This window comes from Phallusia mammillata, chromosome 4, assembly GCF_965637545.1.
Source record: "Phallusia mammillata chromosome 4, kaPhaMamm4.hap1.1, whole genome shotgun sequence".
Taxonomy (NCBI): domain Eukaryota; kingdom Metazoa; phylum Chordata; class Ascidiacea; order Phlebobranchia; family Ascidiidae; genus Phallusia; species Phallusia mammillata.
Window position 1 is genome coordinate 8,309,360 of NC_137255.1, and position 16,866 is coordinate 8,326,225.

The 16,866-nt window shown below is 37.3% G+C and overlaps 6 non-coding genes across 6 annotated transcripts; 1 reads left to right on the top strand and 5 right to left on the bottom strand.

Annotated features, from left to right (window-relative positions):
- Nucleotides 1-11,157: 11,157 nt before the first annotated feature.
- Trnat-cgu (transfer RNA threonine (anticodon CGU)) lies at nt 11,158-11,230 on the bottom strand. The gene has a single exon. It is a non-coding gene; the product is annotated as a tRNA-Thr (tRNA).
- Nucleotides 11,231-13,656: 2,426 nt separating this feature from the next.
- On the bottom strand, nt 13,657-13,729 carry Trnak-uuu (transfer RNA lysine (anticodon UUU)). Its single transcript has one exon. It is a non-coding gene; the product is annotated as a tRNA-Lys (tRNA).
- Nucleotides 13,730-13,865: 136 nt separating this feature from the next.
- Nucleotides 13,866-13,937, top strand: Trnap-cgg (transfer RNA proline (anticodon CGG)). Its single transcript has one exon. It is a non-coding gene; the product is annotated as a tRNA-Pro (tRNA).
- Nucleotides 13,938-14,193: 256 nt separating this feature from the next.
- Trnae-cuc (transfer RNA glutamic acid (anticodon CUC)) lies at nt 14,194-14,266 on the bottom strand. Its single transcript has one exon. It is a non-coding gene; the product is annotated as a tRNA-Glu (tRNA).
- A 1,048-nt stretch (nt 14,267-15,314) lies between these two features.
- Nucleotides 15,315-15,387, bottom strand: Trnak-cuu (transfer RNA lysine (anticodon CUU)). The gene has a single exon. It is a non-coding gene; the product is annotated as a tRNA-Lys (tRNA).
- Nucleotides 15,388-16,710: 1,323 nt separating this feature from the next.
- On the bottom strand, nt 16,711-16,783 carry Trnak-uuu (transfer RNA lysine (anticodon UUU)). Its single transcript has one exon. It is a non-coding gene; the product is annotated as a tRNA-Lys (tRNA).
- Nucleotides 16,784-16,866: the final 83 nt, after the last annotated feature.

The following is a 16,866-nucleotide window of genomic DNA, read 5'->3' on the forward strand; positions in this document are numbered from 1 at the left end:
AAAAATAAAACAAAGCATCGTTATCTGTTTAATTGTTGCTTATTTAGTCGCAAGATCTCATATTACCTATGATTGTAGAAAGACTTCTACCGCAAAGAGCCCAGTTCTAGAAAAAAAGGAATTTGACAATTTTCTATTGCACTGTTAACAAGGAACCGTTGCTCACAAGTTTCGGAAGGTAACTAAAGCGCTTTTAGTGAGCTACGGTTCTTCCTTTATAAGACCTTATATGGCGTAACGTAATAGTTGGGGTAATACAAGTTTTTGTGTTTTAAAAGCTGAAACACAAAAAGCGAGTCAATGCTTATAAGTATTGTGCCGGTAGGGAACTAACGTGTATATAACTGTGCTATAGTGCTTTCTCGTCTGTTGAATAGCTCCTATTTCCGAGTTTGCCACAGAGTTGCAAAATTGTACATTGTGAGATTCGCCTGTAATCAACCTGGAAGGGCTTCCTATGTTGATACAAAACTTGCTGACCAATGTCCCATTACTGATCTCAAAACCACAAACAAAACCTTTGAATTGGTAATCAGTTGGTGCAACTCAGTAGTGTCAAAATGACATGGAAAATATTGAACAACATGGTCAATGTTATTTTTTTAGCAATTATTGGGTTTGCAAAAATGCTGGCCTACGAAACTAAAAGTCAAATTGGTTTAGCATGACAGCTTTCAAAATGTGCCGAAAGTTTCTTCAGTTTTACTTTGCTTAAGAGTTGTAATGTAGATGCAACGTCACAGTTGTTAATTGTATTGTTAAAGCAATGTACCATTAAATTTTTCTTTTCCAGTAATTCGGACCAAACATGTAATTAGAGGTTGTTATTGTTTGTATTATTGCATAATGTGTGTATATGTGAGTACAGTGGCAATTGTGAAATTATTTTCGTATTTTGCAAGGAGTTATACTAACAAGGAACATCACTAATATGACGAGTTTTTCAAAGATATTAACGTTAAAACACCAACAAAATGTCGAGAATTAGTTGCATGATTTAGCAAAACATTTGGCAAATGTCAGCAATTTTCACGGCCAACAAAAATATAGTTTATGATACAAAATGTTCGTAAAAACAAAACAAATTTGCGACATGCAGACCACGGATCAAAACAAATTTGCGACATGCAGACCACGGATCAACACGCAGCGTAGTTTCTACTCAATCGGTGTGCCAATGGAAGAAATCACTGCAACCATTAAACCATAAAGCCCCGTCTACACATTGATGTCAGATTAAACCAATATGTTTAAAAAAAGGCAATACTTTTTTTAAAAAAAGGCAATACTTTTGTCAAGGAGGGAATTTGGTTAATGGCCTAACACAACGCGGTCACATTTGTATCACAATTTCTTCGTTTAAAGTTTAAGAATAACACTGGGCAACAAAAAAATATTTTTTTACTGGTGTCTGTAATGTTTCAACTGATTTTGACTAATTCTGGTGCCCTGATTTCAAAAATGCAATCGGTTTATCTGTATCACGTCTAGTTTTCCTGTTATGGTACATCCACGTTTGAAAAACAATCTATATTTGTACACTATAGTGAAACTTGTTTTGAGTATTTTATTTGGAATTAACGTTATTGCAAGAACAAAATTTAAAATTTAATTTTAAATGTAACAGGTGGACACTCCTAACAAACCAAATGCAACACAACAAAATGTTTCAAAGTTGTAAGTTATCAGGTATAGGCCTACACATGTACTTTGGTAACTTTCGGAACTGAGTGGCAGCAATATCGTCCCGTTTAATTGACCAACAGCAGTTAGCCAGAACCACATTATTCCCTCTTCCCTGACATGTTTCGTTTTACTGATATCCTGTTGGAACCTTTCAGCTTAATTGTCATCATTTATATCCCCTACGTTTTAAGAATTTAAGGGAAGTGTAGCTTTATACTCATTTTCGTACCGAATTTTTCAGACCGCTTAATAACTTAGTTATGCATACTCTTTCTAATAATTTCAATCCCTTTCTACTGTTTTTGTCCATTACTGCAATATTCCAGTCAACATTAGGTATGTGGAGCCCATTGCTTGTCCTAAACCCCTAAAGCCACATCGAAGTGTGGAAGATATGCACATTTGACACAGATCTTTTTTTTCTTTTTAGTTGTGTTGTATGGGTATTCACCAGTAATGTAGCATAAAACATCTTGGTAATTCATGCAACACCTTATAGATGACCTAGCCACTATTAATTTTAGTTTTACCATCTTGCTTTACTAGTCTAAAATTCACCCCATAAAACACATATAGTTTAACGTTACCGCTAGCCTGCACCAACCATTTTTAGACAGAGCATAAGCATAGAATGCATATTCATGCTATGAAACTGACTGCACTGTAGGAAATTGATGTGTATAATGTAACAAAACTTTAACAAACACATAAAAGCATGATTTTAAAGTCATTGAATCAATATTTCATAAATTTTGATTTTGTAAATAACTTAAAAAGTTGATCTGATTGAAGAAAACTGTAACGATTTTTGAAATCAGCACCCCAAAATTAGTCAATATCAGTTTTAACATTAAAGACACCAAAAATTGTGTTGGCCAGTGTAATCAAATGCTTATCTTTAATTTTTCTTTAGGGATAACAAAAGTTTTTTCGCCTGAGCGCAGCTACAGAACAATATTTTTGCTTTTTCTTCTTGGTGGTGTCAACAACTGTTTGAACTTTACTAAATCATTTGTCATCAGCGGTTTTGAAAAATCACCAATTTTTTTGGCCACAAGTGGGCAATAGAACAAACGACTTTTTGACTTTGTGCTTTGTCATTTAGAGCGGAACCAAGCTTTTCACATTGGTTGGTCTTTGTTAAAAAATCAATGCCTGTGTTTGTTCAACCCATTGCTGGGGCATTCGCAACAGTCGTTGAGTTTAGTTGAGACTTATATGAGCAAAACAGTTCTTGTAACGCAGAGTTTAAGTAGACCCAAATATTATTGAGTGTGTTTCAAATTAGCCTTAAGTGCAAATTAGCCTGGTCCCTTGAAGTGGGACCAGCTTTTTTCAAAATATTGCATACCAGTTAAGCTTTAAACGATTTACAACTAACATTTCTTGTTCGGTTTGTATAGACCTGTAGCAAAATGACCTGATAAAAAGTAATGGAAAATGAATAAATATTCTTGGAAAAACGTAAGATGGAGAATATATTTTTTTTTACAAAAGCATGTTCTAAATATGAGTTTTGATTATACTTTGAGCTCTATGAGATTTGTTTGTTTGTTTTTGTTGAAGAAGCATATAAAGCAGTGTTACCTGTCAGTTTGTAAGTTGCTTCCACTATTTGTATTGTAAACATGACCTTTGTGACGTTGTCATCGGTCTTTAGATACAAAACTGTGTCAAGTTTGCAGATTTTAAAATTGAATAAGTGTATTGTGTGCAACATAGTTTTTGAAACAAGATAGTAAAAATGTTTTTTTGAAATAATACGCAGTATGTACCACAACAGACGCATAAAAACAAAAGATCTGACCAAAAATTATTGTTTTCCAATAAAATGATGTTTAAACGGTGTCCTTTAAATGTTCCAGTGCTCAGTTAAAAGGGGGACCGTTGCTCACGAGTTTCGGGCGGGAACTAAAGCACTTTTAGCAACCTAAGGTGCTTCCTCACAAGTCTTCGTCACAACGTGACGACATAGTTGGGGTAACAAAGTCTTTTGTGTTTACAAAGAGGAATCACTTGTTTCACATGAGCTGGTTGTTGTCGCAATAGGGAACGTTTTACGTGAAACACACTGGTGTCGAACAAGGCACAAGTATCTTGTCGCTTTTGTGGCAATATGGTAATCATAATGGTTTTGGTATTGTAACGCTTTGTATTATTCATCCAACCCCAATATTTAAACTTTACAGTAAATTATGTCTTTAAATCAATTTCAATTTGGAATCTATTTTTTCTGTATACTGAAGGTTAGGAACTTTAACGAACAGCATTGCATAAGACTGTACGTTTCAGTCAATGACTCAGTTAAATGGGACCGTGAATAACGACTCTGTCAAAAGGGGAAGTGCTGTTAAAAGGGGTACTATTGATTTAGGACCTTGGTTTCGTTAGGGAACTAAATTACGTTTAGGAACCGTGGGTGTGATGTGTACACCTATACTGTATATTGAACAGGCTCATATTACGGAGATTGTCCATATTTCCATATTCCAGATGAGTTAATGTTGGGACAGGAACTCTTTTTTAACGCGGATGCAAAGCAAAGCAAACGTTTTTATCAGTCAATATAATTTTGAAATTTGATAAATCCTTTTGTTATTATCAGTTATTTTTTATTAATTTCCTTTTGTTATTATTTTATAAGTTACTTGTCACAAATATTGCATTGCAGTAGCAACATGACATATCAGTCCGGATTCGGTCCGGGTTCGGTCCAGGTTCGAGCCGCGTTTGGGCTTAGGTTTCTTTAAAAAACGGGCTTGTTTCGGGCCAGCTTTTACACTGTGTGTCAGCTTTTACACTGTTTCTTTTTTTGAAGACGCAGGGTCTATCATGAAGTGCTATTTTGTAGCATCAACGTTACAGCATCCACAAAATGGCGGGAATCAGTTGCACCATTTAGCAAAACTTCAATATGGCAATTATAATGTGCTGATTGAGTACCACTTTTTTTGCGTCCTACGATGATGTAGGTTATTTATCTCCAATTCGGCTGGTTGTGATTTAGGCATATGACCTGTAAAATTTCAAAAAATCAACAAGTATTGTTCAACCCTTTGAGCAAATGCGTTTCGTTAATACAGAGGATTTCAGGAAATACAAAAATCCGTTTTTAACAATACTAATGCGAATGACTCAAGATCAACTATGTTGACCACAAAATACCACCATGTATCACTAACACGACATACCAATCTATACAAAAAATTATCAGCGTGATTCGGCGTAGTTTTTACGCAATCGGTGTGCCAGAGGAAAACACTGCAACCATTAGACCGTTTAGCGCCATCAACATGTCAATGTCAGATAAAAGCAATATTAATATGTTTAAAAAAACGGCAATAATTATGAAAACTTTTGTCAGGGAGGGAATTTGGTTAATGGCCTAACACAACGCGGTTACAATTTCTTCCTATTAAAGTTATAAGCTTTAAACTTTTAAAGGAAGTCGACAATGGCCGTTGTTCACACGTTTCGGAAGGGAAAGTGCTTTTGTCGCGACATGGTGCTTCCTTATAAGGCTTTATCACAAAGTGGCGACGTAGTTAGGGTAATACAACCTTCTGTGTTTACAAAGCGGAATCACTCGTTTCACATGAGCTGGTTGTTGTCGCAATAGGGATCTTTTTACGTGAAATACACTGGTGTCAAACAAGGAACAATATCTTACCAATGTCCTTTTTGTAGCAATATAGTAATCAAAATGATTTCGGTTCTATGACGCGTATAATACTTGTCCCATGGTTTTGACGTGCGATGAATTAATTTCACTGCTCTTCACCCGGACTTTATGTGAATTTGGGATCTGTTATTTCTTTACACGGTTGATTAGAAATTTTAACTAACAGCATTGCAAAAGACAGTGTCTCGGTTGAATAGGGCCATGAAAGGCGACTCTGTTATGGAAGTGCTGTTAAAAGGGGGTAATATTGGTTCATGAGTTTCGTTTCGTTAAAGTAATAATTTATGCTTAGGAACCATGGGTGTAATGTGTGCACCTATCTTGTATGTTAAATAGGTTCCTCATTAGGACTTCGTGACAGAATGACGACATGGTTGCGACACGACCTAGTCCTTTGTTGTGCAAAGCGGAACCACTCGTTCAACATGAGCTGGTTATTGTTGCAACAGGAATCCTTTTTTAACGCTGTCGCAAAGCATAGTAAAGGTGTTTGTCGGTAATGGAAATTCAATCAATTTTCGAAAATAATTGCTATCACAAGTTACGTTTCGCAAAATCGTTTTGTAGTGTCAACATGACTTACCAGTCTATACATAAAATTATTAGCGTAGTTTGACAAACATCTCCCACAAGCTGTATGTCAAGATGAAATTACATCATCGCAAGTGTGCATATGTTGTATACATCCACCACGATAACTATGGGGAAAAATTCCAAAATGTAGGAGGTATAATAAGGTTAGACATTATAAATTTGTATTTAAAGGCACATCCACAAAAGCGGTCGCAAAACTGGAATCTTTCTGATTATAGATGGCAAATTTCACAAAATCCTTTAGCATGCTTTACTATTAAAACACGTTAGATGGCAAATTTCACAAGATCCTTTAGCATGCTTTGCTATTAAAACACGAAAATACTGCAGCTGTCTTGTTTTTATGCGACGAAACCTAAACCTAAGCCAAAACCAAAACCAAAACCAAACCCAAAACAAACTGCTTTTGGGAATACAAAATCTGAGTCAAAGCATTAAAACATTTCAAGAAAATTTTACGGTGTTTGGTTTGGTTTCGTTCAAAATGACAGCCAACATATTGCAATTTAGTGCTGTAAAATTATTTGGTTATAATTTGAGCACAAAAAGAGTAAAAAGCTACAGATTTTTGCTCCTGTTTTATTTCTGGAAATTATGGCTGTAACTACTAATTTTCACTAACATGTTTGAATTATGATATACCATGTGTAAACAAATAAATTGTTTAGTATGTTTGACGTGAACAATTCACACTTTGTATTTTCCTTATTTTTCCTTAAATAGCCTAACGGAACAAAGCTTAGGTTTTAAATTTGTTGAATTCTGCTGTTATTGCTTGATTCTGATGTTTCGTAGCTGTTGAAGGTAAGTGGTTAAAGATTATTTATAATTTCATGTAGATTGTGAAAACTGAAATCCATATACCGGTAGTGTAAGTAAGAAAAGTTTACAATGGTGACTTCACCACTGACCAAACAATGTGTATTATAATTATTAACTCCTTGAAAGTACCACAATTTACAATTCTACACGATACAACACTACATCACCAAAAACGCGTGTACACCAAACCGAAGCCATGAAAGAACTGCGCCCAAAAAACACGAGGAAAATACCACGTGATACGCCGCTAGAAAAGTGGCCAATCGCAGTGCGCCACAGACAGGAAATTAATGATGCTGGGAGGCGTTCTAGATCGCAGTTTATAAGTCTAACCAAACATAAAGAGCCGAATGCAGAAACGTGGATTATCTCTAGTCGCGGCTTAGTGCCAATCGAGGCTCAGCTGTTACCCGATCGTAAGGTCGGCTTAGCGGTATGCAGAAACTCGGATCAGGTTCGGCTCAGCCAAGCCGAGTTTCGGCATAGTGATAAACAGACCGTGACGTAAATAATCCAAAGCTCAGCGAAAATCTAGCCCTAAGCAGAAAAATGTGGAAGTATGTTTAGTGAAGCTAAAGCGGGAAAATGTAAAGCCGTGATAAAACGGTCAAGAAACGATAAAATTTGAAACTAAATTTACGTTTGTGACAAAATAATCACACAACGAAACAAAACAAAAGTAACAAAGTATCACAACGTGCAGTAAGAAAAAGTCATAGGAAACAGATACCGATAAAACCTTGAAAACCGAGATGTGACTTTTATGATGAATAATGAAAAAGCAACCCATCAGGTGAAGACCGGTTCACGTTAAAATAGTAGCCTATAGTTGGTTTTTGCAACACATTTTCAAACAATTGATTCTGATTTTGATTGGTGTTAAGTTAAGCAAATTTGTAACTAGCGTATATTAGCGATGCAAAGAATAGTTTTATTTCGTCATAATTGACAACTTTGCCATTCGGTATCTACCTCAAACAGTATTGTAACGCATCATTATAATACATGCACGAATACGAACGATTTTCATGAAACCGATAATTCGTAGAGTTAAAAAACATTTGTCACTGCACACCTAAAACATTAAACTGAGGTTTGAATAGTGTCTTGTAAAACAGGGACCATTCAGTTAAGAAAAGTTGAGAGTTGGTAGGTGCCTTGCCAAAAAAATGAGCAACTTTTGCTCATAAACTGTGTTTTGATAGGTAACTACTTTCGCAAGTTATTTGTCTGGTTTTGCCCCTGCCTTTTTAAATGCTCCGATTTTAAAGTTTGTCACGGTAATGCGACATAGTTGGGCCAACCCTACCTTTTGTGTTTCCAAAGGGGAACCACACGTTCCACATCCGATGGGTATTATCGCAAAAAGGAACTCTTTGTGTGGTAAATTGGTCTCGAAGGCAAAAATCTTAACAAAACCCATACAATATCAGAAAGATTTTGATTCTTCTCCACATTGTAAAACTAATCAGTCCCCTATAACTTTTAATTTTGTAACTTACAGTTAGCATCTAAATGAAACTTTTATTGTTGTTGTTTTAGATAAAGGGTAACTCAGCACATATTGCAATGAGTTTATCCATTCCTCAACCCGGGACTGTGGCCCAAGAAAGTGGGACAAACCGCCCCAAGTTCACACTAGTTGCCGAAGGGTCCTTTGCTGATGCGAGGGCAAGGCTGAAAGTAATTGATAACAAATTCTCACTAAAAATCGATGGTGACTGGGAAGAAATGAAAACCAGTCTTTTCGACAAACTTGAGCCAAAACGATTGTTGAAGATCGGCGGTTCAGTAGCAGTGGTTTGTTTTGCCCTTTACAAATTTGGCTACAGTGCGCATGATTTTGCTCCGGGTAGTTTGGTATTTCAGCTAGATGTGGATGATGAGGAGAAGGTGATGATGTTGGAACAAATCAGATCTGGTGATTTTCAAAATGCAATTCGTGATTCCTGCAGGGAAATTGCTGTAGAGTTTGGCCTCAATCACTTCAAAGATTTTGAATTTGCTGCTTCGGTTGCAGGTACTGGTGTAAAGTTAAAAACAAAAAGCATACTGGTGAAAATAACGGCCCAATAGATCAGTGATATCACTGATGATGGCATGAGCATTTGCCGAAACGTTTGAACAACAAAGCATGTCGCTTTTTACGTCTATTTGGGCCGTTATTTTCACCATTAAACTTATGAACAGATCCGTATATAGTGTTCCAAAAAGCATACTTGTTTTCTAGCAACTAATTGGTTTGCTGGTTTGGGAGAGGTGTATTTAATTTTTTCGAAATGCTATCTATTTATTTCCGAACGTATAAAGTAACAAAAACATTTCCACTGGTCATTTCCCTTTCCAAAACATGCAGTGTTGGTAAATAATGTCACCAAATGTTATCAAAAGTGCTGTTAAAATCCTACATATAGTTCGTTAGTTTTTAGGCTAATAAATTGTTTTTGCTACTGGTACGATCTGCACTTTGCTTGTGTACAGATAACAGCAGGAAGGGGAATGCGGACATAAACTACGACTTTGAATCTGCAGAGATCTCTCAAGATGCCAAGGTGGCCATTGGAAGTTTCCATAAAACTACTGTTGAAGATGGAGCGAAAGTGACGCCAGGTTATTGCTTTAATTTTACGATGCATTGGTGAACAATCACATTCTTCAATTATTAGCCAGCTAATAAATTAGGTTATTTTAACATGTAAAATAACATATATTTATGCACCCTGTAGGCGGGGCAAATCACAGAATTAACGCAACATTCTTAACGTGATCAAAAAATTAAACATAATTCCAACCTAATACCCTTACGGTTTAGAGCTGCTTGGAAGAGGCAAGGAAACTACTTCAGGCAAGTGGTTTTTAATAATAGTTAACATAAAAACATGTTTGTCTGTTTTTGGTGTTATTCTTTTGCTACTTTGCACAAAATGGTGCACATTAGTATACTCATGTCTTTTGAAACAAAAACATGGCTGTTTGAGACGAGACGAAGTTGAATTGTTAAACTATTTTTTTAGATCAGACGAAGCACTACAACTTCAATAGAGCCAAAATCACTGGTGCTATTGCAGGTGTAAACACAATGACTGAAACCACATTCAAGGCCCAACAGGAACCAAAATAAGTGACATCAAGAAATTAATGTATTTGAAAACTTTTATCTAAATCATTGAATTTGTAATGGGTGTAGTTTTAACCCATTATATATGTTTGCTTTTTGTGATCGTTTGGTTTTAATTTGACAATTAAAATGACAAGATCTGGAATAAACTCTCTGTTTTCCAACCTCTATTGGCTTCTATATGTATTGTTATGTACAGAGAAGCAATAAACAAAATAAACAAGTTGTACAAGCATCTGAACTAAAACATGTTGTTGTTAACTAATAAGGTGATAAAAAAATGTTTTTTTGGAGAAAATCAAGTTTTCAAAAATTAAAACAATTTCAGCGACGTTGGTTTATAGTCGAAATTTTAATTGCCTTGTGGGCACTTTAGCGACACCACGTGGATCGTTTTTTATGCGTGGAAAATTGCAAATTCAGTGACAGCGCATATAGAGAACTCTCTTTAAAACATGTAAAAAAATGATTTAAAAGTGATCACAAGAAAGATATAGCCAGACAAACAACACGACATTAGCAAACCGCAACAGTACCAAATATGACAAATTACACAGTTAACTATTCATGTTGTGACGGGATATGCGTGTTCAAGGTTCTAGAAACGTTCTGTTTCGGTTCAAGCTACTTATCACATCCGTTAGTGGTGTTTCTAAACAATTCGGAAAGTTGCTGGTCATTTTTTTTTTAATTTGAATATTTCCAAACAATCTTTTTAGGACGGGTAGCCTATGGCATTTGAAGTTTGCATACAGAACTAACCAGATCAAAAAATGATAATAATCCAGAACGAATCAACAAAAAGTGATACTTTAGCACCAAAACGATGTCAAAAAACAAATTCGCGCTTAAGCGCTGTTTGTTTTTAGGGGTATGATTCTCGCTTAGGGTGCGAGAGGTCCCGGGTTCAAATCCCAGAGGAGCCCTTCTACAATACTTTTGGTCGCAAAGTGCAAATATATTTGGAATGACAGGGTTATCTAAACATATCTGTGTCATATCGTACCCTTCCGTCTCTGACATGGAAATGTATCATTTGAAAAAAAAATTAAATTCCGGGGCTGAAAGTTTTTTACGTCGATCTTTTAATGATTTATTTTTTCTGTGCAACCCAAATTGCCTCCCAAACAAAATGTTTTATCCAAGGGGAATGCTTTGGCTACAGTCAAGCCAAACACATGAAAGAATGTACAACCAGCCACTATTTCTGTTTGAAAAATCTGTCTCATCAAATCTAATATTTTGCACAAAATATCGCCCAACGTGGGGCTCGAACCAACGACCGTTGGATTACGAGTCCAACGCTCTACCGACTGAGCTAGCAGGGCGCACATAATTGTGGCCGAATCAAAATGCATGAGCATTCCAAGCAATTAAACTTTTCGTAAGTGTAAATGTACGATAATAGAAAAATTTCGAACTTTCTGTTTAGAACAAGGCTGGTCTAGGGCAGTGGTTCTCAAACTTATGCTGATTGCGTACCACCTGGCGACCTTTTCTATCGCTGTGTACCACCGAAATTTTGGTTGAATGGGTAGACCAAGAGTTCTTCTTGACGACACTATCTAACTTATGAAACCATGCAGCATGTTAGCAATTCCTTAAAAACGTCCTAGACATTGGTTCTGCAAATACAGGGCTGATCAGTTGGATTAGTTGAGCAGCAATTCTTGATGTGGCTTGAATTAAGTATCAAAGAAAGCTACTCGCGTACCACCTGAAAAGCCCTGACGTACCACTAGTAGTACATGTACCACAGTTTGGGAACCACTGGTCTAGGGGTATGATTCGCTTGGTGATAACGTGCACATATATTTTTAATGACCGGGTTATCGAAACGTATTTGTCGTATATCGTGCCCTTTGGTCTCTGACAAGGAAATGCATCAATAAAAAAACAATTAAATTCCGGGGCTCAAATTTCTTACTTCGATCTTTTTAATGATTTATTTTTTCCAATGCAATCCAAATTGCTTCCCAAACAAAATGTTGTTTTCAAGTGGAATGCTTTGGCATACATTGATGTAGTTGACACATCGGGTCTCAGAGGGTCTCAAACACGCGGCCCGCGGGCCGCATGCCGCCCTCCGAGGGTTTTTGTGCGGCCCGCGAACTGACTTTTCAAATTCAAGTGTTTAACCCGGCTGGAAGAACCTGTAAGACCTCCGATTACAAAAGAACAATCATGCTTTAATAGTAATAGCTAGAACTAACTATAACGATATAATAATAAAAATGGTCCATAACGTTAAGAATTAGTAATAAGTTTACTAATTGTTTCGTCATTATATGCCACTGCTTTCACGCATAGTAGTTAAGTACACTTGTTCTTTCGGTGGAGCTACTGAAACGATACCTCTCGAGACACCCAAAAGTGCTTAATTTTCAACAGATGGCGTTATATCTCCAAAAAATATCTCCAAAAACGTTATATCTCCAAAAATGCTCACGGTTAAGGCTATTAGCGTGGGAGTATGGCATTAGCATCTAAAATTCAATAAAACTAACCCAAAAAATTAGTAACTAATGTAAAAATTGTAAAAACTTATTTCAACCTGCGGCCCTTGAGTAAATGTTGTGCGGGCAGCAGAGACGATTGAATTTTAAATGTACTGACAAACGAGTCCAAATATTATATATTTTGAGCAGATTAATGCGCCCGATGCTATTTTTCTGCGACCAGGCGTTTTGTGTCGAGAATCAAATGCGAAGTTTACTTGTAGTTATGTATATTTGGTAAGCAACAAAGTAAAATCACCTTGTGTTATACACGGGTGCGGCCCGCGATCTAATATTGGCTATTGTATTTGGTCCCACAGTAACAAAGGTTGCCCACCCCTGTTGTAAGATGAGACTAACCATACAATTTAACAGATTTTAAATGCTTTTTTAAAAAAGACCATATCTTGACGCCCTTATAAAAATCGCCTGGTGGTCTAAGTTTGAGAAGACGGCACTAGGGCATGTAAACTATGCGGCCCGCGCGAATCATTATTAAACGTCCCGGCCCGCAGTGGAAAAAAGTTTGATTAGTACAACTGGACATCCATTTCAGAGTAATGAAACGTATACTTTAATTTCTCAACAATAAGTTCGAAATCGGCGCCGACATAGTTCCTATGTATTCATTTACAAATGTTTGCAAGTGAAAACTTTGCAGCCATAATGTACTGCGCCCCCATTGCGAACCCTTCACGCCCCCATAGGGGGACGCGACACCCAGTTTAAGAACCCCTGGTCTAGGGGTATGATTCTCGCTTAGGGTGCGATAGGTCCCGGATTCAAATCCCGGACGAGCTCTTTCACAAGGCATTTGGTGGCAACGTGCATTATATTTTGAATGATGGTGTTATCGGAACATATTTCTGTGTCACATCCTATCCTTCCGTATCTGACCAGGAAATGTACCATTTGTAAAAACAAACTAGCCCTTCCACAATACATTTGGTTGCAAATTGCACATATATTTTGAATGACGAGGTTACGGAAACATATTTCTGTGTCATATCCTATCCTTCCGTCTCTGACCAGGAAATGTATCATTTGTAAAAACAATTAAGTTCTAGGGCTCAAATGTTTTATTTCGATCTTTAATAGATTTTTTTAGTGCAGTTCAAATTGCCTACCAAAAATGTTGTCTTTGCCTGGTATGTTTTGGCAACAGTCATGCCAAATACTTGAAAAGAATGCCCAACCAGCCAATTTGTCTGGTTAAAAAATCTGTCGCATCCAATGAAATATTTTGCACAAAATTTCGACCAACGTGGGGCTCGAACCCACGACCGTTGGATTAAAAGTCCAACGCTCTACCGACTGAGCTAGCCGTGCGCACAACATTGGGCCGAATCAAAACGCATGAACATTTCAAGAAATTCACTTTTAGTAGTTGTGAATATACGACAAAGGAAAATGTTTGAAGTTTCTGTCTAGAACCAGGGTAATACATTGTGGCAATTGACACATCGGCTCGTTGGTCTAGGGGTATGATTCTCGCTTCGGGTGCGAGAGGTCCCGGGTTCAAATCCCGGTCGAGCCCTTCAGCATTACTTTTGGTCCCAAAGTGCAAATATATTTTAAATGACGGAGTTATGCAACATGTATCATTTGCAAAAACAATTAACTTCTTTTAATAGTTTTTTTTAGTGCAATCCAAACTGCCGACCAGAAAATGGTGTCTTTGCCTGGAATGTTTTGGCAACAGTCATGCCAAATACTTGAAAAGAATTCGAAACCAGCCGCTTTTTCTGGTTGAAAAATCTGTCTGAACCAATCAAATATTTTGCATCAAATTTCTCCCAACGTGGGGCTCAAACCCACGACCGTTGGATTGAGAGTCCAACGCTCTACCGACTGAGCTAGCCGGGCGCACAACATTGCGGCCGAATCAAAAGGCATGAAAATGGCAAGGAATTACACTTTTCGTAGGTGTGAATATACGACAAAGGAAAATGTTTGAACTTACTGTTTAGAACAACGCTAATACATTGGTGCAATTACCACATCGGCTCGTTGGTCTAGGGCAGTGGTTCTCAACCTTTTTACTTTCGTGGCCCACTTTCATTGCATAAAAATTCTGTGGCCCAGTAAATTTTTATGATAGAAAGAAAACAACTATAAAATAGGTTTAAAACAAAAACTGCAGAACATATTTCAAACAGATTAAAAACTTGATGCAAAAATCATAAAACAGCACTTTCCCTTCTTTAATCAAGCACTTTCAGTTACGACCGGGTAATTGGACAATGCATATCCTGCTATTATCTGGCTTTATTGTAATTACAAAGTAGTTTATTACACCATAAACATACGGGGTGCAGAAAACTTAAAGTAACTTCATACTGCAAATAGATTAATTTAAATTAATTTACATTGATTCTCACTTCCTCCCCAAGCCATTATTCTTGTAAAATTGAGTGTAGTGACACAAATGAAAGTAAATTTATAAATAAAGCTTTATATTTGGTTGGTCTGTGGCCCAATCAAAATGCTTCCATGGCCACCAGTGGGCCATGGCCGACTGGTTGAGAACCACTGGTCTAGGGGTATGATTCTCGCTTCGGGTGCGAGAGGTCCCGGGTTCAATTCCCGGACGAGCCCTTCACCATTACTTTTGGCAAATATATTTTGAATGAAGATGTTACGGAAACATATTTCTGTGTCATATCCTATCCTTTCGTATCTGACTAGGAAATATATCATTAGCAAAAACGGTTTAGTTCCTGGGGTCAAATTCTTTACTTCGGTCATTTAATAGTTTTTTTTAGTGCAATCCAAACTGCCGACAAAAAAAGGTTGTCTTTACCTGGAATGTTTTGGCAACAGTCATGCCAAATACTTGAAAAGAATTCCAAAACAGCCACTTTTTCTGGTTAAAAAATCTGTCTGATCCAATCAAATATTTTGCACAAAATTTCGCCCAACGTGGGGCTCGAACCCACGACCGTAGGAGTAAGAGCCCGACGCTCTACCGACTGAGCTAGCCGGGCGCACAACATTGTGGCCGAATCAAAAGGCATGAAAATTCCAAGGAATTACACTTTTCGTAGGTGTGAATATACGACAAAGGAAAATGTTTGAACTTACTGTTCAGAACAAGGCTAATACATTGGTGCAATTGACACATCGGCTCGTTGGTCTAGGGGTATGATTCTCGCTTTGGGTGCGAGAGGTCCCGGGTTCAAATCCCGGTCAAGCCCTTCCACAATACATTTGGTGGCAAATTGCACATATATTTTGAATGACGAGGTTATGGAAACATATTTCTGTGTCATATCCTATCTTTCCGTATCTGACTAGGAAATGTATCATTTGTAAAAACGGTTTAGTTCCAGGAGTCAAATTCCTTGCTTCGATCATTTAATGGATTTGTTTTTTAGTGCAATGCAATTTTTTTGTGATTCTCGCTTCGGGTGCGAGAGGTCAATTCCCGGTCGAGCCCTTCAGCATTACTTTTGGTCCCAAAGTGCAAATATATTTTAAATGACGGAGTTTTGCAGCATGTATCATTTGCAAAAACAATTAACTTCTTTTAATAGTTTTTATTAGTGCAACCCAAATTACCGACCAAAAAATGTTGTCTTTGCCTGGAATGTTTTGGCAACAGTCATGCCAAATACTTGAAAAGAATTCGAAACCAGCCGCTTTTTCTGGTTGAAAAATCTGTCTGAACCAATCAAATAATTTGCACAATATTTCTCTCAACGTTGGACTCGAATCCCCGAGCGTTGGATTGAGAGTCCAACGCTCTACCGATGAGCTAGCCGGGCGCACAACATTGCGGCCGAATCAAAAGGCATGAAAGTTGCAAGGAATTATACATTTCGTAGGTGTGAATATACGACAAAGGAAAATGTTTGAACTTACTGTTCAGAACAAGGCTAATACATTGGTGCAATTGTCTCATCGGCTCCTTGGTCTAGGGGTATGTTTCTCGCTTTGGGTGCGAGAGGTCCAGGGTTCAAATCCCGGAAAAGCCCTTCCACAATACTTTTGGTGGCAAATTGCACATATATTTTGAATGACGAGGTTACGGAAACATATTATTATATGTGTCATATCCTATCTTTCCGTATCTGACCAGTAAATGTATCATTTGTAAAAACGGTTAAGTTTCTGAAGTCAAATTCCTTACTTCGATCATTTAATGGATTTGTTTTTTAATGCAATCTAAATCGCCGACCAAAAAATGTTGTCTTTGCCTGGAATGTTTTGGCAACAGTCATGCCAAATACTTGAAAAGAATTCCAAACCAGCCACTCTTTCTGGTTGAAATGTCTGTCTGATCCAATCAAACATTTTGCACAAAATTTCGCCCAACGTGGGGCTCGAACCCACGACCGTTGGATTAAAAGTCCAACGCTCTACCGACTAAGCTAGCCGGGCGCACAACATTGCGGCCGAATCAAAACGCATGAACATTTCAAGAAATTCACTTTTAGTAGTTGTGAATATACGACAAAGGAAAA